General features: G+C 51.0%; 1 protein-coding gene and 1 pseudogene across 1 annotated transcript in view; one reads left to right on the forward strand and one right to left on the reverse strand.

The window, feature by feature from the left end:
* Window positions 1-24,327, forward strand: part of LOC141246090 (multidrug and toxin extrusion protein 2-like) — a 354,159-nt gene that overhangs the window by 192,818 nt on the left and 137,014 nt on the right. The window lies entirely within an intron of this gene.
* On the reverse strand, window positions 5,870-22,420 carry LOC141242302 (cingulin-like; annotated as a pseudogene).

A 24,327-nucleotide genomic window follows, 5' to 3' on the forward strand; every position in this document is an offset into this window, starting at 1 on the left:
GACCAAAAGTAATTGGACAATTGACTCCAAGGCTATTTCATGGACAGGTGTGCGCAATCCCTTCGTTATGTCATTCTCAATTAAGCAGATAAAAGACCTGAAGTTGATTTGAGGTGTGGTGCTTGCATTTGCTGTGAAGTAAACATGCGGTCAAATGAGCTCTCCATGCAGGTGAAACAAGCCATCCATAAGCTGCAAAAACAGAAAAAACCCATCCGAGAAATGGCTACAATATTAGGAGTGGCAAAATCTACAGTTTGGTACATCCTGAGAAAGAAAGAAAGCACTGGTGAACTCATCAATGCAAAAAGACCTGGGCGCCCACGGAAGACAACAGTGGTGGATGATCACAGAATAATCTCCATGGTGAAGAGAAACCCCTTCACAACAGCCAACCAAGAGAACAACACTCTCCAGGAGGTAGGCGTATCAATATCCAAATCTACCATAAAGAGAAGACTGCATGAAATTAAATACAGAGGGTTCACTGCACAGTGCAAGCCACTCATAAGCATCAAGAATAAAAAGGCTAGACTGGACTTTGCTAAAAAACATCTAAATAAGCCAGCACAGTTCTGGAAGAATATTCTTTTGAGAGATGAAACCAAGATCAACCTCTACCAGAATTATGGAAAGAGAAAAGTATGGCGAAGGCATGGAACAGCTCATGATCCAAACATGCCACATCATTTGTAAAACACGGCGGAGGAAGTGTGATGGCTTGGGCATGCATGGCTGCCAGTGGCACTGGGTCACTAGTGTTTATTGATGATGTGACACAGGACAGAAGCAGCCAAATGAATTCTGATGTATTCAGAGCCATACTATGTGCTCACATCCAGCCAAATGCAGCCAAACTGATTGGTCGTCATTTCATACTACAGATGGACAATGACCCAAAACATAAAGCCAAAGCAACCCAGGAGTTTATTAAAGCAAAGAAGTGGAATATTCTTGAATGGCCAAGTCAGTCACCTGATCTCAACCCAATTGAGCATGCATTTCACTTGTTAAAGACTAAACTTCAGACAGAAAGGTCCACAAACAAACAGCAACTGAAAACCACCGCAGTGAAGGCCTGGCAGAGCATCAAAAAGGAGGAAACACAGCGTCTGGTGATGTCCATGAGTTCAAGACTTCAGGCAGTCATTGCCAACAAAGGGTTTTCAACCAAGTACTAGAAATGAACATTTTATTTACAATTATTTAATCTGTCCAATTACTTTTGGCCTCCTTAAAAACAGGGTGGCACATGTTAAGGAGCTGAAACTCCTAAAAGCTTCATCCAATTTTAAATGTGGATACCCTCAAATGAATGCTGAAAGTCTGAACTTCAACTGCATCTGAATTGTTTTGTTTAAAATTCATTGTGGTAATGTCTAGAACCAAAATTAGAAAAATGTTGTCTCTGTCCAAATATATATGGACCTAACTGTATATAGTATGTGTGTATGTGCCTGCATACTGTCTTGGCCAAAAGTGTTGGCACCCTTGAAATTGTTCCAGAAAATTAAGTATTTCTCCCAGAAAAATATTGCAGTTACACATGTTTTGTTATACACATGTTTATTTCCTTTGTGTGTATTGAAACAACACAAAACAACAGAGAAAAAAAACAATTTGGACATAATTTCACAGAAAACACCAAAAATAGGCTAAAAAAAAATTATTGGCACCCTCAACTTAATATTTGCTTGTACACTCTTTGGAATAAATAACTGTAATCACTTGCTTCCTATAAAAATCAATAAGCTTCTTACACATCTCAACTGGAATTTTTGAACCAAACTGCTCCAGGTTTCTCATATTTAAAGGGTACGTTCTCATAACAGCAATTTTAAGATCTCTTCACAGGTGTTCAATTGGATTTTGATCCGGACTTATTGCTTGCCCGCTTCAGAACTCTCCAGCCCTTTGTTTTCATCCATTTCTGGTTGTTTTTTGAAGTATGTTTGGGGTCATTTTCCTGCTGGAAAACCCATGACCTAGGAAGTAAATACACTGACACTGGGCACTACATTGTGACTCAAAATCCTTTGGCAATCTTCAGATTTCATGATGCCTTTAACACAGTTATGGCACCCAGTGCCAGAGACAGCAAAACAACCCCAAAACATCTTTGAATCTCCACCATATTTGACTGTAGGTACTGTGCTCTTTCTTTGTAGGCTTTATTATTTATTTGGTAAACAAAATTAGGTGCTTTATGAAAAAGCTCTATCTTGGTCTCACCTGTCCACAAGATGCTTTCCCAGAAGGATTTTGGCTTACTGATGTACATTTTGTCAAACTGCAATGTAGCTTTTTTATGTCTCTGTGTCTGCAGTGGGGTCCTCCTGATCTCCTGCCACAGCAATTCATTTCATTCAAATGTCTAAGCCTGCAGGACAGCTTGATTTTTTTTGGAACTTGATTAGAACTGCTTATCCACCACTCAGACTTTCTTTTGTTGCAACTTTTCATCAAATTTTCTCTGCCGTCAACTTCCAGAGAGATGAGCTACAGTGCCATGGGTTATAAACTTTTTGAATATGTTGCACACCATGTACAAAGGAACATCAAGATCTCTGGAGATTGACTTGTAACCTTGAGATTGTTGATATTGTTCAACAATTTTGGTTCTCAAGTCCTCAGACAGTTCTCCTCTTCTCTTTCTGTTCTCCATGTTTAGTGTGGCACACACAGATATACAATGCAAAGATTGAGTCAACTTCTCCCCTTTTTATCTGGTTTCAGGTGTGATTTTTTTATTGCCCACACCTGTTACTCATGTGATGTTTATGATATGTGCATTTTACCTGTATGATTTGTGTGCTGTGTTTGTGTGACCTCTTTCATGTCTGCACTGTGCTTATGTGACATGTAGAATGTGTGTGCTGTGCTTGTGTGATGTGTCTGATGTGTGTGCTGTACTTATGTGACGAGTATGTAGTGTGCTGTGTACTGTGTGCATTATGATTTTCTGATGTGTGTCCTACATATTTTTGTTTCAAATAATTTTACTTGAAAGAATTTTCAGTTTTATTTCTTTTAATGCCCTTAGGCACTAAACAATAAAATCAGGATGTCATGGTCCCGCTACTCAATGTGTTTTAGGGGCGCAGTGAGTGACAGTTCAGCCGCCCTATGGATTGCATGGGCGTGTCAGCATTGTGAGTGACAACTAGTCCATCCCATAGTATGCAGAGGCATGTTGAGCTGTCAATTTTCTGTATCGGATTTCCTTGCAGCCCAATTAGGATGGGCATGCTAGAAATCCTCCAAGTGTGACTCTTACAGGGTGATTGTTTGGCCATTTAGCTGGCTAGCTATGCTGGGACTTTTGCCAGTCGTAGCTTTCAGCTCAGTGGTGTGTTTGCTCTGTGCTCTGAACTCTGATATTCTGATCTTTGCTGCTGTAACTTGGATTTGCCTTTTGACTACCTGTTTGTATTACCCCTTTTGCCTTGATGCATTCTGACCTTGAAATTCTTATCCCGGACTGTGACCTGACTATGCCTTTGTCTCTCCCCTCTGTTTCAGACGTATGCTCCTGGCTCTTGACCTCGGACTCATTGATTTCCCCGACTCACGGTTTGACCGTGAGAAGTGACTCAGCATCACATTAAAACTGGCTTATACGTTTGTCTTTTATGTCAGTATGGATCCTGTTTACACGCTCTGTGATCAGATGGCGAATCTGATGCATACGATTCAGGAACTGGCTAAGGAATGCCAGAGTCTTGAATCATTGCAATATCAGTTGCAGAGTCAGATAATTAGTTTGATGAAAACTTCTCTCTCTTGGTCTCTCTCGAACCTGTAATGGCATTTCCTGCTATATTTTTTGGAGAGAAAAAAACAGTTTAGGGTGTTCAGGTAGAGCTGTAAGCTATTTTTTACCCTGCAACTTCGGTATTCAGGGGATGAGTTCCAATGGGTGGGGAAATCATGTCCCTACTGCTAAGTGGTCTTCTGCTGACACCCTTTTTTGACACCTTAGGTTTGATGCAGGAGCAGGAGATTCCTGGACATGCCCCGGCTTCTCAGCGCTGGGTATTCAGGCACAGGCAGGATGAAGCAGGCCTGGTATGTACGGCTGATGCTCTCAGCCAATCCTGTCTCCTGCCTCTTCACAGCCTCTGACTGCTGCTCTGAACAGCCTCCAAGCAGTCAGTGCATCTGACAACTCTCCTTCCTTCTGAATAGTTCTGGCAACTGAACTGCCTGACCAATGTTAACATGAGCTGTCACATCAATATCCCCTGCAGCTACCTCCATGTGACATGCAGAAGTAATGCTGTTGCTTCAAAATCATCCAGCAACTATAAGAGTTAAAACAATCACAGGAGACAGGAAGTGTTGTGCATCAGAAGCATCCAGCAACTAGAGGGGTTAACACAGTCACAGGAGACAGGGAGTGGTTAGCAGAGCCCCAGGGGGATTTTAGGGGGTTGTTTACTATTCTGGCTGCAGCCAAAGAGAGGGGTGTGTGTGATCTATTCCTGACAGAAGCGCAGGCAAGAATACAGAAGTCAAGTGTAGGGTGAAGCTAGCAAAGGTCAGCTACCCTGCATTGCTAATTCAGAAAGTCTGCTATAGGGCAGGAAGATAAGGACTGGAAGGAATTGTGTTACAGGGATCATCTCCCTCATCAACCCCTCCCCTCCTCCATCTCAATGCAGGATAAAGAATGCTGTTTACTATTGTGCCTTTGTGAAGGAAAAACCTGTTGTTGTGGGTGCATAGAAGTGTGCTGCTAAAAAGACTTGATCTGTCCTGCACTGTTCTACTAAGAAAGACTGTTTATTAATGTGCCTTTGCAAGAAGAAGCTATTACTGTTATTGAAGCCTGTTGCTAAGAGACTAATGTTTTGGACTGTCCAAGCTGTTGCATTAAAATCTACTGTTCCACTGTTCATGAAGACTCTTGTCAGATGTGTCTGGAGGGGAGGTTGATGTGATGGCCGATGTTCACATGGGTCAGGCAGCTCAGAACTTCTCAGGAGGAAGGAGAAGAAGTGTCAGAATCACTGACTGCTCGGAACCTGTTCTCTGCAGCTATCAGAGGTAGTGAGGAGGCAGAGACAGGCTGACTGACAGCTGCAGATCTGGCCTGTAGTGATGATGGAGGACAGTCAGAAGACCACCAAGATGGAGCTGCTGAAGATGGAGGAATGCACCTGCCATATGTAAGTAATAACATGTGTAGCTTTACTATTACCCATGTGTATTAGCATACTTGTTTGCACTTGTTATATATAAATATATATTGTGAGGTAGCGATATTGATCATGTTGAGGGGCACTCACTTCACCGGGTCAATTAAAGCACACAAGCAACGGTTTCCAGTGAACTAAAGTCCAGCAGTTTATTACACATCATAAACTGCTTATAGCATAGTCCATCTCAGTGGCTCGCAGGAATATTACACAAGTAATATCCCCGAGCCTTTCAGTGGCAGCTGTGCCCGCTTGGCTTCAGATTCAATCTTCAGCAAGGTAACAACACTAATGTCCATATCAAGCACCGTCTTTTACCTTTGCCGGGTCTAGCCGCTTCTATCAGCTCTGTTCTGCCAAAGCTGTGGTTTAAGGCTCACCAGACATGGTCTCCAGGCCTAATGGTGTCCCAGACACAGGGATCAGGTCTCTTGCCTTCCTGTGTTTCAAAACCACCCGGATAAATATATCCTCTGTGCGCACAGGACCTGTGATGATGTCACGGTCATGTGATCAGTCACCTGAAGGGGAGGTATGTGGTCAGACAGAACACACCCCCTCAGACATTTTGGCAATGCAGCAAGCCACTGCATTACCTATCCTCCCCCTCTTGTTCAAGCCCATGGTATTGAACACATGATATACACAATCACATTATAACCCACGATTCACACAGAGTCCATGTACTTGACGTTTGCGCTGCTCAGCCCCTGGAACATTAGTCATCAACATTAGCCCATTCCTTAGGGACCTACCATCTTTCATTGTCACTAACTTCGTCAAGTCACATTTTCAAGTCGTAACCTTGTCAGACCTCCATCGCTCCTTGCGGTCAATACAGCAGTGCGACTCACTTGCCCTTGTATCTAAGGTCAGGTCCGACTCCATACTGTGTCATACTCTTTTGGGTCATTTGTATGGGTCTCTCAGACCTGAGTTACTGGAGGACTCACTACCACTAAACCCACGCCCACTATCCTCAGGACATCTTGAAAGGTCTCTAACTTCTGCTGCAGCCGTTCTATTATTTTGAGGGCCCTTTCTCTGTCTGGTCTCACAATTTACAGATGGCTGCCATCTTCTGCTGCTCAAGTGACGCTGTCTTTCCATTCGCAGTCTGGCGAGATTCAACTGTTCTACCTCTCGCAGGTAGGTCACTCGGTACTCCTTCAGCATCCGTATATATGCAAGATTTTCTTCCGTTCCTATAGCGGAGAAGGACACCATGCCGTCTTCATCCAGTATCCAGTCCTGTTGATCACGTGGACTGCTTACTTTCATCACACCAGACTTCTTTACCATCATTTGCATGGCTTGGCCATTTCTCCCAATGAGCTTTCTTACCAGAGCATGAGGCACCCAGATGACTTCTTCCTGCAGACTTTGAGCTTTTCTCATAAGCTCCAGTTGTCTAATGGCTTGTTCCGTCTTCAACCGGACAATCCTCTTCGTGCGAACACATCGCCAGTGCATGTCACTTAGGACAGCTGTGACTTCGGTTGTGGACAGGACCACCAGCTATTTAGCTTTTGAGGTCGAGTACACCTTACAGGCTCCCACGGCCTTCTTAAACTCTTCATGTACTGACTCTCTGGTGCATTCTTCTCTCAAATCTTTGGGTACATCTATGAGGCACTTGTACCGAGAAGTTTCTGTCTCACCAGTGGTCTCCAAACGATCATCTGGCTCAGGTTTCAGGGACAACTGACTTTCAGATTCTTCACCCTGTATGCTTCCCCTGAGCTGACTCACACCTATGAACTCAAGAATTCTCCTCTTGACATCTTCCATCCCATACTGATCTTCTTTTAACAGTTCCTCAGCTCTCCTGAGGTCCACCTTCTTATGGTATAAAGAATTAAGCGCAACTTGTTTGCCCTTTTCTTCTCCAAGGCGGCCTCGTTCACTGATTGGTACTTTGCCAGGCGACCTTTGAGCTTGAAAACTTCTTCCTCTAGCTCGGTTACTCGCCTCTCAGCAGCCCATCTCTGAAGCTCTTCCTGCTTCAACTGCTCCTTTATCAGCAGAATTCTCTCAGCCCTCTCTGTCTCCAATGCGCCCACTCAGCTCTCGACAGCCAGTCTCTCAAGCTTCTTTTGCTTCAAATGGGCTTGTAGCGTCTCCTTGAGCTCCTTGATCTCGGCTCTTACATCCACCAAATCATCCAAGCTCGCATTATTCGAGGAGATATTTGCTTCATACCTCCCTAATCCAGTGGCAAACTCCTGACCCTGGTCTGTGCCTGTGGCTTCTCCGATAGACTGCTCCATCTTTTTCTGCTCAGCTTCCATCCTGCCGATTCTATCCTTAAGGCACGTCTCTGCCCTCTGGAGATCATCACAGAATGTTTTCAGCTCCTTCACCTGAGCTTCCAGTCCTAGGATCTTTCTGCGGAGATCATCATTCTCATCACGGGTGTCCTGCAGAGTGGTCTCAATCACTTGGCGCATGTGCTCGGCATCAGCCTTATCATCCTCTATTTTTTTCTTAACCTTGAGGAGATCCTCATAGTCTCTTTTGGTATGTTGCAGTTCCCTATTGAATTTTTCACGCATCTTTTCTGCCTCACAGTCGTGACCAAACACTTCATCTTTTAATGCCCCTTTCAGGGCAGATAGCTCCCGATCTCGCTGGTAAAGACCCTCATCCAGCCTTTGCTTCTCCTGCATCAGCTGCTCCACCTGCTACTGAAATCTCTGCACTTCCTTTCTTGTGACCTCTGCTTCCTCCGCATCCACAGAGCCTTTCTTCACTTGGTTCAGCTCTGACTGCACCAGGGAGAAACAATTTTTCATCTCGTTCAGCTCATCTTCAGACTCCTCTTCCTCAAGCTTCAACTGCAAAACCTCCTCTTTGGTTTTGCGGAGGTCCTCTTTATTTTTCTGGAACATTTCCTTCCATTGGTTGATTTCCTCGCTGCTTTCCTCCAGTTCTCGCTGCAAGTTCCTCACAACCTGGTTTATTTTCTGCCGTTCAGACTCCATGCTCAGCTGGTCCCGGGACACGTTCTCCATGTTTTTCCTTAGTTGCTGCACGTCACTCTGATACTGCTGCCTGACAGGCTCCAGCTCTTGGTCATGATTGGCCACCTCCTCTTCCATCCTGATCTCCTCTGCTTCTAAAGGAGGATCCACACTGGGAATAAAGGCATACAGCATTGCATTTTCTTTATTTACCCTTTCAACAAAGGCTACAGGAGCAACTTTTTTGTGGCCCTTGCACCTTCGATGACGAGAGTGGGACTTTCTCACCTCGTTTAACTCCTCCTGACTGAGCTCTCTTTCTACTTTCGTAGTGTCACCGTCAGCTGTGGGGTCTGTGTCACTCCCCATGGTGTTGTGGACCAACAAGTCACCTCTCACTTTGATGTCAACCCCTTCTACTGGAGCTACCCAGATAACAACGGTCGAATTGTCATTTTTAGGCGGTACCAACACACGACCAGTCACCAATTCTGGTTTTGTATGCTCCACCCCCTTTTGAGACTCCGTTCCCTTTTGGACAACCACACCTGTAGGGGGTACTTTAAAAAAAATCCTGCAATAGTCTTAGGACCCAGTTCACAACATATCTTACTACCTCCCTGGGCACTCTGAGATAGTACCGGCGCCACAGGAGAACTCAAGGAATGGTCCGCTGCCACCATTCTGTAATGTGCCAACAGCTCCTGCCGTTCCTGTACCATGTCCTGTTGTCGTTTCTCAAATACCTGCTGCTGCGATTTTAACAGGCACTTTAATCGCTCAATAGCTTCAGTCTCATTTGCTGCTCCCTTCACAGCCATCTTTATCAGCTCCTGCATTTCTTCAGGATACTCTATTTTGTTGAAGAGTGTTTGCAGCCGGTCATTAATCCCTTCTCCTTCCCGTCTGGGAAAACTGCTCCATTCATAGCCATCATGGTACGCTGTTCACAGCAGACACTTCACACCGCTCTCCCCGGAAAAATTTTCATGGCCCCACCAAGCCACAGCAAACCAGGTTTGAGTGCGACGACAATTTTCGTAACCCCACCGAGTTACAGCCAGATGCTTTAATCTTCGCGGCCCCACCGAGCCACAGCCAGATGCTTGCATCCACGTTCGTCGTCCTGTGCCGTTACCCCTTGCAACCAGGCTGCAGTTGCCCGCATTCTCTACCAATTGTGAGGTAACAATATTGATCATGTTGAGGGGCACTCACTTCACCGGGTCAATTAAAGCACACAAGCAACGGTTTCCAGTGAACTGAAGTCCAGCAGTTTATTACACATCATAAACTGCTTATAACATAGTCCATCTCAGTGGCTCGCAGGAATGTTACACACATAATATCCTAGAGCCTTTCAGTGGCAGCTGTGCCCGCTTGGCTTCAGATACAATCTTCAGCAAGGTAACAACACTAATGTCCATATCAAGCACCGTCTTTAACCTTTGCCGGGTCTAGCCGCTTCCATCAGCTCTGTTCTGCCAAAGCTGTGGTTTAAGGCTCACCAGACATGGTCTCCAGGCCTAATGGTGTCCCAGACACAGGGATCAGGTCTCTTGCCTTCCTGTGTTTCAAAACCACCCGGATAAATATATCCTCTGTGCGCACAGGACCTGTGATGATGTCACGGTCATGTGATCAGTCACCTGAAGGGGAGGTATGTGGTCAGACAGAACACACCCCCTCAGACATTTTGGCAATGCAGCAAGCCACTGCATTACCTATCCTCCCCCTCTTGTTCAAGCCCATGGTATTGAACACATGATATACACAATCACATTATAACCCACGATTCAAACAGAGCCCATGTACTTGACGTTTGCGCTGCTCAGCCCCTGGAACATTAGTCATCAACATTAGCCCATTCCTTAGGGACCTACCATCTTTCATTGTCACTAACTTCGTCAAGTCACATTTCCGAGTCATAACCTTGTCAGACCTCCATCGCTCCTTGCGGTCAATACAGCAGTGCGACTCACTTGCCCTTGTATCTAAGGTCAGGTCCGACTCCATACTGTGTCATACTCTTTTGGGTCATTTGTATGGGTCTCTCAGACCTGAGTTACTGGAGGACTCACTACCACTAAACCCACGCCCACTATCCTCAGGACATCTTGAAAGGTCTCTAACTTCTGCTGCAGCCGTTCTATTATTTTGAGGGCCCTTTCTCTGTCTGGTCTCACAATTTACAGATGGCTGCCATCTTCTGCTGCTCAGGTGACGCTGTCTTTCCATTCGCAGTCTGGCGAGATTCAACTGTTCTACCTCTCGCAGGTAGGTCACTCGGTACTCCTTCAGCATCCGTATATATGCAAGATTTTCTTCCGTTCCTATAGCGGAGAAGGACACCATGCCGTCTTCATCCAGTATCCAGTCCTGTTGATCACGTGGACTGCTTACTTTCATCACACCAGACTTCTTTACCATCATTTGCATGGCTTGGCCATTTCTCCCAATGAGCTTTCTTACCAGAGCATGAGGCACCCAGATGACTTCTTCCTGCAGACTTTGAGCTTTTCTCATAAGCTCCAGTTGTCTAATGGCTTGTTCCGTCTTCAACCGGACAATCCTCTTCGTGCGAACACATCGCCAGTGCATGTCACTTAGGACAGCTGTGACTTCGGTTGTGGACAGGACCACCAGCTATTTAGCTTTTGAGGTCGAGTACACCTTACAGGCTCCCACGGCCTTCTTAAACTCTTCATGTACTGACTCTCTGGTGCATTCTTCTCTCAAATCTTTGGGTACATCTATGAGGCACTTGTACCGAGAAGTTTCTGTCTCACCAGTGGTCTCCAAACGATCATCTGGCTCAGGTTTCAGGGACAACTGACTTTCAGATTCTTCACCCTGTATGCTTCCCCTGAGCTGACTCACAGCTATGAACTCAAGAATTCTCCTCTTGACATCTTCCATCCCATACTGATCTTCTTTTAACAGTTCCTCAGCTCTCCTCAGGTCCACCTTCTTATGGTATAAAGAATTAAGCGCAACTTGTTTGCCCTTTTCTTCTCCAAGGCGGCCTCGTTCACTGATTGGTACTTTGCCAGGCGACCTTTGAGCTTGAAAACTTCTTCCTCTAGCTTGGCTACTCGCCTCTCAGCAGCCCATCTCTGAAGCTCTTCCTGCTTCTGACGCGCCCCCTGGGCCAGTGCTGTTAGGGATACCCGGAGCCGGATCAGATGGGGGTTGTAGTCTCCGAGTGGCTGTGACCCGGTCCGTGCCCAGGGTGTCAAACTCAGTGTGTGGCAGTCCTTATGATGTTACTAGATGTTCTATCCTGCCGACTACGCCAAAGTTGACGCGCCCCCTGGGCCAGTGCTGTTAGGGATACCCGGAGCCGGATCAGATGGGGGTTGTAGTCTCCGAGTGGCTGTGACCCGGTCCGTGCCCAGGGTGTCAAGCTCAGTGTGTGGCAGTCCTTATGATGTTACTAGATGTTCTTTTGTGTCGACTACGCCACCCGTTGATTTGCGGTCAATACGGCCGCCGCTGCAGCAGGGTCCACTGAGGCTGATGATGTGAGTGCAGCTTAGGTAGTATAACCCCCAACGGGAGGGGTATAGCCTCAGGGGGTCAGCCGTGGAGGATGGTGGTTGTGAAGGTGCAGCAAGGAGACTCAGAGGCATAAAATGCAGTTCCAGGGTTTTACTTACTGGTGTTGCTCGGGTCACTTTGTACAGCAGTGACCACCCAAGCTGTGCTGCGTCCACCAGGTCCTGGACTCGGTCAACTCCCAGGCAACTCCGGAGTGTGGTCCTGAGCTCCTTTCTGTCTCTCCCTTCTTCTGGCCGTTCCCACCAGGGATCCACCTAAGTCCGGCTCCCTCGGGCCTCTTGTTGGTCAAGCCTCCTCTGGGCTCCCTGACCCTATTCTTGGTCTGCCTTCCGGGTGGATTTAGTGGGTGATCGTGGCAGATCCTGCCCACGACCTCCGGTTCCTGGCTAAGGTGTGCTGTAGCCTCTGCCAGCTTGGGATCCGGTACCCTGTTGCCGACCCTTCACCCTATTAGCTCTCTTATGGGCTCTTGGGGTCCCCTCTGCGCCTCTGGGTCTCTCTCTCTTCTCCTCTGCTCTGCTTCTCAGGTTACACTCTGACAGACTGACGTCTCACAGACTGACAACTGACTGACTGACTGACCCTGATCTAAGATGGTGCCCACCTTATATACTCCCTCTATGTGTGAGCTCAGGTGACCAGCACCCAATGAGCTCCTAACTTTACCCAGGCTGCTCCCCCTATCTGCCCCTACACTACTGGGATGTTCCACCCCCCTCCCACTCCAGCCAGGAACAGACACTGTCGTACCTGCACATTTCTCTAGTGGGAGTACCATCGGTCTGTTCCCCGGAAATGGGATGTGTGTAGTGCATGCAGCCTACTAGCTCAGTTCCACACTCCATCCTTACCCGGGAGTGGAATACCACACCTCTGGGTTGAGGTGCAATACCCCTGTAGCAGCCGAATCCTCAGGGTGCTACATTCCCCCCTGGTAAATCACAGCACGTCCTCGGGCTGTAAAATATAAACATCCAAAACATACAATTTTTTTTCATAAACATAAACATAGAAAACATCATATAGATATATCAGCAATAAACTTTTCATATGAATAACATTCTTGTTTCTGGTTCCTCCGGTCACTGTGCAACTTGTGACCGGGTAAAGTGCGACAGTCTCTCTTGGAATAAAACAGTTCCCTATAAAACCGGTAGGGGGCGCTTTAGGAAGCGCAACTATATACAAGGGGATATGGCCGCTCTCAGTCCTCGGCCAGGTATTAGGGAGGATTGACCGCTCTCAGTCCTCGGTCAGTGGGAATAGGGACACACGGGTTTCAGTTCAATTGGCTGGTCCCAACGGGGACTATATTTTAACTAGAACAGTTCTTATACCCTGACGGGTAACTATGTGCAGTCTCTCTCTACCGTACTTCAGCGACGGCGTCCTCCTGCTCCTTCTTTAGATTCTTCAGACCCGTCCGGGTCCTCTTGCTCCTCCTCACACCGCAGCTCCTCCTCCGTCAGGCGATGCACATGGAGGGCGTAGGGTCCTTTGGCACACTTGTGCCGGGTGAAGGTGACCTCGTCCCCTACATACAGGTCACGACCTCTGTGTCCCTCCGGCAGATGGCTTTCTACGTCTCTGCGGGTGACAAAGACGTCGCCGGGGGTGTGATGATCCCTGATGAAACCCCAACCGTGCTGCAGTTGGAATTTAATTACAGTCCCGGTGGCACGGGGACCGTGGGCTGCACGGGGGTTCCTCCGGGTCCGGCTCTTCTGCTCCGCGCTCCTTATCTGCGCTTGCTGTTCCCGGACCCGCCTCTCTCTCCGCTCCCTCTCGAAGACCTCGAGCTGCTGCTGGCAGCACTCTGCACGCTCTGCTGCGGCCGCCCGAGTCTCCTGAGTGAACCCCATGAGGTCTTCTCCGGTGGGGTCCCACTCGAACTGCGCCTCCTCCAGCGGGGGCGAGGTCCTCTTTACGGGCTTCGGAGCCGGAATCAGGGGCTCGCACATGGGCCTTGCTCTCTGGAGTTCCAGCTGAATGTACTCCTGGGGCCATATGAAGGGCTGCCCATCCGGGCACGTATGCTGGGCAAACAGGTCTTCACCCAGGTGCGGTACTTTAGGTGCTATGGGCGCTGTGGTGGTAGCGGCGCCCGGGTTGACCAGGCCTTGCGACCAGGCCTGGGGCACCTTAAAGGCAAAGGGCACCGTAAGAACGGCGGCGCCCTGGGTTACTCGGCCCTGCGACCAGGCCGGTGGCTCCGCGGAGGTAGGGGGCGCTGTTGGAATAGCGGCGCCCGGGGGTACTAGGCCTTGCGACCAGGCCGGTGGTATTTCCTGCTTTGCCACGCTCGAGGTCGAGGCGTGTGACGTCACAGGGGTCGCGGCCGCGGTTTCCGGTTGAGGCCTAGTCTGCGGCGGTGATGATGCAGCGACGGGCACGGCAGGGGGAATTTCGGGCTCTGCGACGGGGAGCTGGGGCAGGTACGCGGTTTCCCGGCTCGGGGTAGAGACGTCCCCTTTACCTGCCTCCGTCCGTTCAGCTCCCTTCTCGGCGCCGTCTCCTGCCTTCATTCCTCCTGCGCCATCCTCAGAGGCGGTCTGTCTCCTCGTCTCAGGTGGCGTGCTCCGCTGACGGGTTTCGGTCTGCTGGGCCATCTCTCGGCTCCACTCCGCCAACGTCTCTCGCTGCACCCGGGCCATCCTCCGTGCGAGGCCCTCCAGCGCAGTCTGTGCACACTCCCGGTCTCGGGGGAGCTGTATTAGGATCTCCAGCAGGCCTTCTGGAGTGGCGACCTGCAACAGGTTCCTGACCACTGGGTCGGTGCTGCCTGACTCTCCCTCCATCTCCGGGTAGGCTCTCTCTGGACTCTCTTCCAGACGTCTTGTATCCGGGTGCGCTCTCTCCAGACTCCTCCAGGCTGCACCCATCTTCGTTCTCTTGTTCTGTCTCCGCCCACATTGAGGGTGGTCCCGGGGCAACTTTGTGATTGTCAGTTCCAGGGGCAGTTCTCTTACGCTGATGGACACTTCCAGCATCACAGTCTCTGTTGGTGGGCGCGGTTTCCGCTTTCGGCGCCATTCTTCGACCTGGCCCACGATGGGAGGTGGCCTTTTGCCACCCTCTGGCACGCCCATAATGGAGTCCGCTCTTCCAAGGCGGGAAATCTTTGGAAATGGCGGGAATCGTCTCCCAGTGGCGGGAAACTCCATGGATGGCGGGAAAAAGCTGCAAATGGCGGACAACCGGCGGGAAACGACCTGTGATGGGGCCCGATGGCGGGGACCCTCCGGAACCGGCGGGAGACTTCTTTTTAAGGTAACGGTGAACTTTTCTTCAGGCACGCAGTACCCGGTTGTTGCGGGCACGAGATCCTGCCGACTACGCCAAAGTTGACGCGCCCCCTGGGCCAGTGCTGTTAGGGATACCCGGAGCCGGATCAGATGGGGGTTGTAGTCTCCGAGTGGCTGTGACCCGGTCCGTGCCCAGGGTGTCAAACTCAGTGTGTGGCAGTCCTTATGATGTTACTAGATGTTCTTTTGTGTCGACTACGCCAAAGTTGACGCGCCCCCTGGGCCAGTGCTGTTAGGGATACCCGGAGCCGGATCAGATGGGGGTTGTAGTCTCCGAGTGGCTGTGACCCGGTCCGTGCCCAGGGTGTCAAGCTCAGTGTGTGGCAGTCCTTATGATGTTACTAGATGTTCTTTTGTGTCGACTACGCCACCCGTTGATTTGCGGTCAATACGGCCGCCGCTGCAGCAGGGTCCACTGAGGCTGATGATGTGAGTGCAGCTTAGGTAGTATAACCCCCAACGGGAGGGGTATAGCCTCAGGGGGTCAGCCGTGGAGGATGGTGGTTGTGAAGGTGCAGCAAGGAGACTCAGAGGCATAAAATGCAGTTCCAGGGTTTTACTTACTGGTGTTGCTCGGGTCACTGTGTACAGCAGTGACCACCCAAGCCGTGCTGCGTCCACCAGGTCCTGGACTCGGTCAACTCCCAGGCAACTCCGGAGTGTGGTCCTGAGCTCCTTTCTGTCTCTCCCTTCTTCTGGCCGTTCCCACCAGGGATCCACCTAAGTCCGGCTCCCTCGGGCCTCTTGTTGGTCAAGCCTCCTCTGGGCTCCCTGACCCTATTCTTGGTCTGCCTTCCGGGTGGATTTAGTGGGTGATCGTGGCAGATCCTGCCCACGACCTCCGGTTCCTGGCTAAGGTGTGCTGTAGCCTCTGCCAGCTTGGGATCCGGTACCCTGTTGCCGACCCTTCACCCTATTAGCTCTCTTATGGGCTCTTGGGGTCCCCTCTGCGCCTCTGGGTCTCTCTCTCTTCTCCTCTGCTCTGCTTCTCAGGTTACACTCTGACAGACTGACGTCTCACAGACTGACAACTGACTGACTGACTGACCCTGATCTAAGATGGTGCCCACCTTATATACTCCCTCTATGTGTGAGCTCAGGTGACCAGCACGCAATGAGCTCCTAACTTTACCCAGGCTGCTCCCCCTATCTGCCCCTACACTACTGGGATGTTCCACCCCCCTCCCACTCCAGCCAGGAACAGACACTGTCGTACCTGCACATTTCTCTAGTGGGAGTACCATCGGTCTGTTCCCCGGAAATGGGATGTGTGTAGTGCATGTGTAGCACCCTGAGGATCCGGCTGCTACAGGGGTATTGCACCTCAACCCAGAGGTGTGATATTCCACTCCCGGGTAAGGATGGAGTGTGGAACTGAGCTCGGTAGGCTGCATGCACTACACACATCCCATTTCCGAGGAGCAGACCGACGGTACTCCCACTTAGAAATGTGCAGGTACGACCGAGTCTGTTCCTGGCTGGAGTGGGAGGGGGGTGGTACATCCCAAGTAGTGTAGGGGCAGATAGGGGGAGCAGCCTGGGTAAAGTTAGGAGCTCATTGGGTGCTGGTCACCTGAGCTCACACATAGAGGGTGTATATAAGGTGGGCACCAACTAAGAACAGGGTCAGATGCAGAGAACAAGTCAGGAGCAGAGGAGAAGGAAAGACCCAGAGTGAGAGAGGAGAAGAGAGAGACCCAGAGGCACAGAAGAACAGGACTCTAAGATCCCAAATTAAAACCCCGGGTGAAGAGTCGGCATCAGGGTACCGGAACCCAAGCTGGTGGGGGTAAAAACATTCCCCAGCCAGAGACCGGAGACCGTGGGCAGCATTTGCCACGGTCACCCACCACATCCACCCCGAAGGCACACCACATGAAGGGTCAGGGAACCCAAGGCCAAGGGTGTCCCAACAGAAGGCCCGAGGGAGCTGGACCTAGGTGGATCACTGGTGGGGACGGCCAGTGAACGGGACAGAAGGAGAGCTCAGGGCCACGCTCCGGACTTGTTTGGGGGTTGGCTGGATCCAGGACCTGGTGGACGCAGCACGGCTCGGGTGGTCACTCGGAGCTGGAGTGACCAGTACAACATCTGCAGTAAGTAAACACCCTTAACTGCACAACCCGACTCTGTCTTCACTGCCGTCTGCACTACACCACCACAACCCCCATCCTCTGCACCTGTTCCCCCTGAGGCTATACCCCACCCGTTGGGGGTTATCCCATCTCAAGCTGCACCTGCACCATCAGCCTCAGCGGACCCTGCTGCAGCGGCGGCCACAGTGACCGCATCACAACGGGTGGCGTAGTCGACACAAAAGAACTCTTAATAACATCTGTAGGACTGCCACATAACACTGAGCTTGACGCCCTGGGCACGGGGCCGGGTCACAGCCGCTCGGAGACTACAACCCCCCATCTGATCCGGTGCCGGGTATTCCCCTCAAAAAGGAATATGTCCCAGGGGGCGCGTCAACTTTGGCGTAGTCGGCAGGATTACGTGCCCGCAACACCCGGGTACTGCGTGCCTGAAGAAAAGTGCAAGTTTACCTCAGAAAGAAGTCTCCCGCCGGTTCCGGAGGGTCCACGCCATCGGACCCCATCACAGGTCGTTTCCCGCCGATTGTCCGCCATTTCCAGCTTGTTCCCGCCATCTGCAGAGTTTCCCGCCACTGGGCGACGCTTCCCGCCAAATCCGAAGATTTCCCGCCTTGGAAGAGCAGCGGACGCCATTATGGGCGTGCCAAAGGAGGGCGAGAGGCCACCTCCCATCGTGGGCCGGGACAGAAAATGGCGCCAAAAGTGGAAACCGCCCCCACCAACAGAGACTGTGATGCTGGAGGTGTCTGTCAGCGTGAAAGAACTACCCCTGGAGCTGACAGTCACCGAGTTGCCCCGGGACCGCCCTCGAAGTGGGAGGAGACGAGAGAAAAGAACGAAGATGGGTGCCGCCTGGAGCAGTCTGGAGCGAGCGCACCCGGAGGCAAGAAGCCTGGAGAGGAGCAGCAGAAAAGCTTACCCGGAGATGTCCAGAGAGCAGAGCAGCACCGGCCCGCTGGCCAGGAGCCTGCTGGAAGAAGAGCAGAGCAGCACCGACCCATTGGTCAGGAGCCTGCTGGACACCACGACCCCACTAGGCCTAGTGGAGGTCCTTGCACAGCTCCCCCGAGACCGGGAGTGTGCACAGACTGCCCTGGAGGGCCTCGCACGGAGGATGGCCCGGGTACAGCGCGAGATATTGGCGGAATGGAGCCGGGAGATGGCCCAGCAAGCTGAAACCAAGACCCGGAGCACGCCAGCCAAGATGAGGAAACAGACCGCCTCTGAGGATGGCGCGGGAGGACCAAAGGCCGGAGACGGCGCCGAGAAGGGAGCCGAACGCATGGAGGCAGGTAAAGGGGACGTCTATACCCCAAGCCGGGACACCGCTTACCTGCCCCAGCTCCCCGTCGCAGAACCCGAAAGTCCCCCTGCTGTGCCCGAAAACGCCATGTCACCGACGCAGACTAGGCCCCAACCGGAAGCCGCCGCCGCGACCCCTGTGACGTCACACGCCTCGATCCCGAGCGTGACCAAGCAGGAAGTACCACCAGCCTGGTCGCAAGGCCTAGTACCCCCGGGCGCCGCAATACCAACAGCGCCCCCTACCTCCGCGGAGCCTCCGGCCTGGTCGCAAGGCCAGGTAGCCCAGGGTGCCGCCGTCCTAACGGTGCCCTTCACCTTCCAGGTGCCCCAGGCCTGGCCGCAAGGCCTGGACAACCCGGGCGCCACCACCACCGCGCCCGCACCCGTAAAACCAAGGGTGCCGCGTCTGGGAGAGGACTTGTTTGCCCAGCACACGTGGCCGGACGGGCAGCCTTTCATCTGGCCCCAGAAATATTACGAACTGGAGCACCAGAGGAGGGTTGGGGCCATGTGTGCACCCCTGATTCCGGCTCCGAAGCCCGTGATAAGGATCTCGCCTCCTCTGGAAGAAGCCCAATTTGAGTGGGACCCCACCGGAGAAGACCTAATGGGGTTCACTCAGGAAACCAGGGCAGCTGCAGCAGAGCGTGCTGAGTGTTGCCGACAGCAGCTTGAAGAGTTTGCGAGGGAGCGGAGAGAGAGGCGGGTCCGGGAGCAACAGGCCCAAGTACGGAGCGCCGAGCAGAAGAGCCAAGCCAGGAGGGACCCCCGTGCAGCGCATTGTCCCCGCACCATCGGGACAGTGATCAAGTTCAACCAGCAGCATGGGTGGGGCTTCATCAGAGACCACAACACCCCCGGCGACGTTTTTGTAACGCGCAGAGACGTTGAGTCCCATCTGCCGGAGGGGCACAGAGGTCGTGACCTCTACATCGGAGACGAGGTCACCTTCACCCGGCACAAGTGTGCCAAAGGACCTTACGCCCTCCACGTACACCGCCTGACGGAGGAGGAGTTGCGGTGTGAGGAGGAGGAGCAAGAGGACCCGGACGGGTCTGAAGTTACCACCAGCTATAAGCAAAGAGCAGGAGGAAGACGCCGTTGAGTGCGGCAGAGCAGGTGCTGTAAATAAGTTACCCGATCGGGGTATAAAGAAACTGAAACTGTTGCTACATATATATAGTCCCCGTTGGGACCAGCTGAGTGAACTGTTTACCCGTTAACCCCTTAATCCCACAGGCTGAGGACTGTGAGCAGCCATTCCCTTTCCCTCCTTACCTGGCCGAGGACTGAGAGCGGCCAACTTCCCCTGTATATAGTTGCGCTTCCTAAAGCGCCCCCTACCGGTTTTATAGAAAACCAGTTTTTCTAAGAGACTGTCGCACTTTTTCCCGGACACACGTTGCACAGTGTCCGGAGGAGGAGGAACCAGGGGCCTGAGACGACGAGAAAGTTTTATCTGCTAAGATATGTTATTTATATAATGTTTTATATGTTTTATATGTTCATATGAAAATTTTGTATGTTTTTGGTGTTGTTTTTGTCTTACAGCCCGAGGACGTGCTGTGATTTACCAGGGGGGAATGTAGCACCCTGAGGATCCGGCTGCTACAGGGGTATTGCACCTCAACCCAGAGGTGTGATATTCCACTCCCGGGTAAGGATGGAGTGTGGAACTGAGCTCGGTAGGCTGCATGCACTACACACATCCCATTTCCGAGGAGCAGACCGACGGTACTCCCACTTAGAAATGTGCAGGTACGACCGAGTCTGTTCCTGGCTGGAGTGGGAGGGGGGTGGTACATCCCAAGTAGTGTAGGGGCAGATAGGGGGAGCAGCCTGGGTAAAGTTAGGAGCTCACTGGGTGCTGGTCACCTGAGCTCACACATAGAGGGTGTATATAAGGTGGGCACCAACTAAGAACAGGGTCAGATGCAGAGAACAAGTCAGGAGCAGAGGAGAAGGAAAGACCCAGAGTGAGAGAGGAGAAGAGAGAGACCCAGAGGCACAGAAGAACAGGACTCTAAGATCCCAAATTAAAACCCCGGGTGAAGAGTCGGCATCAGGGTACCGGAACCCAAGCTGGTGGGGGTAAAAACATTCCCCAGCCAGAGACTGGAGACCGTGGGCAGCGTTTGCCATGGTCACCCACCACATCCACCCCGAAGGCACACCACATGAAGGGTCAGGGAACCCAAGGCCAAGGGTGTCCCAACAGAAGGCCCGAGGGAGCTGGACCTAGGTGGATCACTGGTGGGGACGGCCAGTGAACGGGACAGAAGGAGAGCTCAGGGCCACGCTCCGGACTTGTTTGGGGGTTGGCTGGATCCAGGACCTGGTGGACGCAGCACGGCTCGGGTGGTCACTCGGAGCTGGAGTGACCAGTACAACATCTGCAGTAAGTAAACACCCTTAACTGCACAACCCGACTCTGTCTTCACTGCCGTCTGCACTACACCACCACAACCCCCATCCTCTGCACCTGTTCCCCCTGAGGCTATACCCCACCCGTTGGGGGTTATCCCATCTCAAGCTGCACCTGCACCATCAGCCTCAGCGGACCCTGCTGCAGCGGCGGCCACAGTGACCGCATCACAACGGGTGGCGTAGTCGACACAAAAGAACTCTTAATAACATCTGTAGGACTGCCACATAACACTGAGCTTGACGCCCTGGGCACGGGGCCGGGTCACAGCCGCTCGGAGACTACAACCCCCCATCTGATCCGGTGCCGGGTATTCCCCTCAAAAAGGAATATGTCCCAGGGGGCGCGTCACATGCAGCCTACTAGCTCAGTTCCAAACTCCATCCTTACCCGGGAGTGGAATACCACACCTCTGGGTTGAGGTGCAATACCCCTGTAGCAGCCGAATCCTCAGGGTGCTACACTTCAACTGCTCCTTTATCAGCAGAATTCTCTCAGCCCTCTCTGTCTCCAATGCGCCCACTCAGCTCTCGACAGCCAGTCTCTCAAGCTTCTTTTGCTTCAAATGGGCTTGTAGCGTCTCCTTGAGCTCCTTGATCTCGGCTCTTACATCCACCAAATCATCCAAGCTCGCATTATTCGAGGAGATATTTGCTTCATACCTCCCTAATCCAGTGGCAAACTCCTGACCCTGGTCTGTGCCTGTGGCTTCTCCGATAGACTGCTCCATCTTTTTCTGCTCAGCTTCCATCCTGCCGATTCTATCCTTAAGGCACGTCTCTGCCCTCTGGAGATCATCACAGAATGTTTTCAGCTCCTTCACCTGAGCTTCCAGTCCTAGGATCTTTCTGCGGAGATCATCATTCTCATCACGGGTGTCCTGCAGAGTGGTCTCAATCACTTGGCGCATGTGCTCGGCATCAGCCTTATCATCCTCTATTTTTTTCTTAACCTTGAGGAGATCCTCATAGTCTCTTTTGGTATGTTGCAGTTCCCTATTGAATTTTTCACGCATCTTTTCTGCCTCACAGTCGTGACCAAACACTTCATCTTTTAATGCCCCTTTCAGGGCAGATAGCTCCCGATCTCGCTGGTAAAGACCCTCATCCAGCCTTTGCTTCTCCTGCATCAGCTGCTTCACCTGCTACTGAAATCTCTGCACTTCCTTTCTTGTGACCTCTGCTTCCTCCGAATCCACAGAGCCTTTCTTCACTTGGTTCAGCTCTGACTGCACCAGGGAGAAACAATTTTTCATCTCGTTCAGCTCATCTTCAGACTCCTCTTCCTCAAGCTTCAACTGCAAAACCTCCTCTTTGGTTTTGCGGAGGTCCTCTTTATTTTTCTGGAACATTTCCTTCCATTGGTTGATTTCCTCGCTGCTTTCCTCCAGTTCTCGCTGCAAGTTCCTCACAACCTGGTTTATTTTCTGCCGTTCAGACTCCATGCTCAGCTGGTCCCGGGACACGTTCTCCATGTTTTTCCTTAGTTGCTGCACATCACTCTGATACTGCTGCCTGACAGGCTCCAGCTCTTGGTCATGATTGGCCACCTCCTCTTCCATCCTGATCTCCTCTGCTTCTAAAGGAGGATCCACACTGGGAATAAAGGCATACAGCATTGCATTTTCTTTATTTACCCTTTCAACAAAGGCTACAGGAGCAACTTTTTTGTGGCCCTTGCACCTTCGACGACGAGAGTGGGACTTTCTCACCTCGTTTAACTCCTCCTGACTGAGCTCTCTTTCTACTTTCGTAGTGTCACCGTCAGCTGTGGGGTCTGTGTCACTCCCCATGGTGTTGTGGACCAACAAGTCACCTCTCACTTTGATGTCAACCCCTTCTACTGGAGCTACCCAGATAACAACGGTCGAATTGTCATTTTTAGGTGGTACCAACACACGACCAGTCACCAATTCTGGTTTTGTATGCTCCACCCCCTTTTGAGACTCCGTTCCCTTTTGGACAACCACACCTGTAGGGGGTACTTTAAAAAAAATCCTGCAATAGTCTTAGGACCCAGTTCACAACATATCTTACTACCTCCCTGGGCACTCTGAGATAGTACCGGCGCCACAGGAGAACTCAAGGAATGGTCCGCTGCCACCATTCTGTAATGTGCCAACAGCTCCTGCCGTTCCTGTACCATGTCCTGTTGTCGTTTCTCAAATACCTGCTGCTGCGATTTTAACAGGCACTTTAATCGCTCAATAGCTTCAGTCTCATTTGCTGCTCCCTTCACAGCCATCTTTATCAGCTCCTGCATTTCTTCAGGATACTCTATTTTGTTGAAGAGTGTTTGCAGCCGGTCATTAATCCCTTCTCCTTCCCGTCTGGGAAAACTGCTCCATTCATAGCCATCATGGTACGCTGTTCACAGCAGACACTTCACACCACTCTCCCCGGAAAAATTTTCGTGGCCCCACCAAGCCACAGCAAACCAGGTTTGAGTGCGACGACAATTTTCGTAACCCCACCGAGTTACAGCCAGATGCTTTAATCTTCGTGGCCCCACCGAGCCACAGCCAGATGCTTGCATCCACGTTTGTCGTCCTGTGCCGTTACCCCTTGCAACCAGGCTGCAGTTGCCCGCATTCTCCACCAATTGTGAGGTAACAATATTGATCATGTTGAGGGGCACTCACTTCACCGGGTCAATTAAAGCACACAAGCAACGGTTTCCAGTGAACTGAAGTCCAGCAGTTTATTACACATCATAAACTGCTTATAACATAGTCCATCTCAGTGGCTCGCAGGAATGTTACACACATAATATCCTAGAGCCTTTCAGTGGCAGCTGTGCCCGCTTGGCTTCAGATACAATCTTCAGCAAGGTAACAACACTAATGTCCATATCAAGCACCGTCTTTTACCTTTGCCGGGTCTAGCCGCTTCTATCAGCTCTGTTCTGCCAAAGCTGTGGTTTAAGGCTCACCAGACATGGTCTCCAGGCCACGTGTCCAGGGCTAATGGTGTCCAAGACACAGGGATCAGGTCTCTTGCCTTCCTGTGTTTCAAAACCACCCGGATATATGTATTCTCTGTGCGCACAAGACCTGTGATGATGTCACAGTCATGTGATCAGTCACCTGAAGGGGAGGTACATGGTAAGCCAGAACACACCCCCTCAGACATTTTGGCAATGCAGCAAGCCGCTGCATTACAATATGTATATGTACCCATGCACAGTGTTTATATGTAACTATGTGTACTGTGGTTATCTGTGTATGTATGTGTGTATACACACACTGATAACAATAGTACACTATATATAATATATATATATATACTGTATTTAATTAGTACCTGAGACACTGTGTAGACAGTATGTGTAAAGGTAAATATCACTTAAAGGGAGTTTCCTGGGGGCAGACAAATTGACAATGCAGCTGCAACGGACCGCAGGGTGGTAGTCATGGGCGAGTGTCGCTTCTTTGACACCCCGGCCTGCTACAGGAAATAGTGTACTGTG

The sequence above is a fragment of the Phyllobates terribilis genome, unplaced genomic scaffold (genome assembly GCF_046119375.1).
Source record: "Phyllobates terribilis strain yellow unplaced genomic scaffold, ASM4611937v1 Scaffold_2__4_contigs__length_985480577, whole genome shotgun sequence".
NCBI classification, from domain to species: Eukaryota; Metazoa; Chordata; class Amphibia; order Anura; family Dendrobatidae; genus Phyllobates; species Phyllobates terribilis.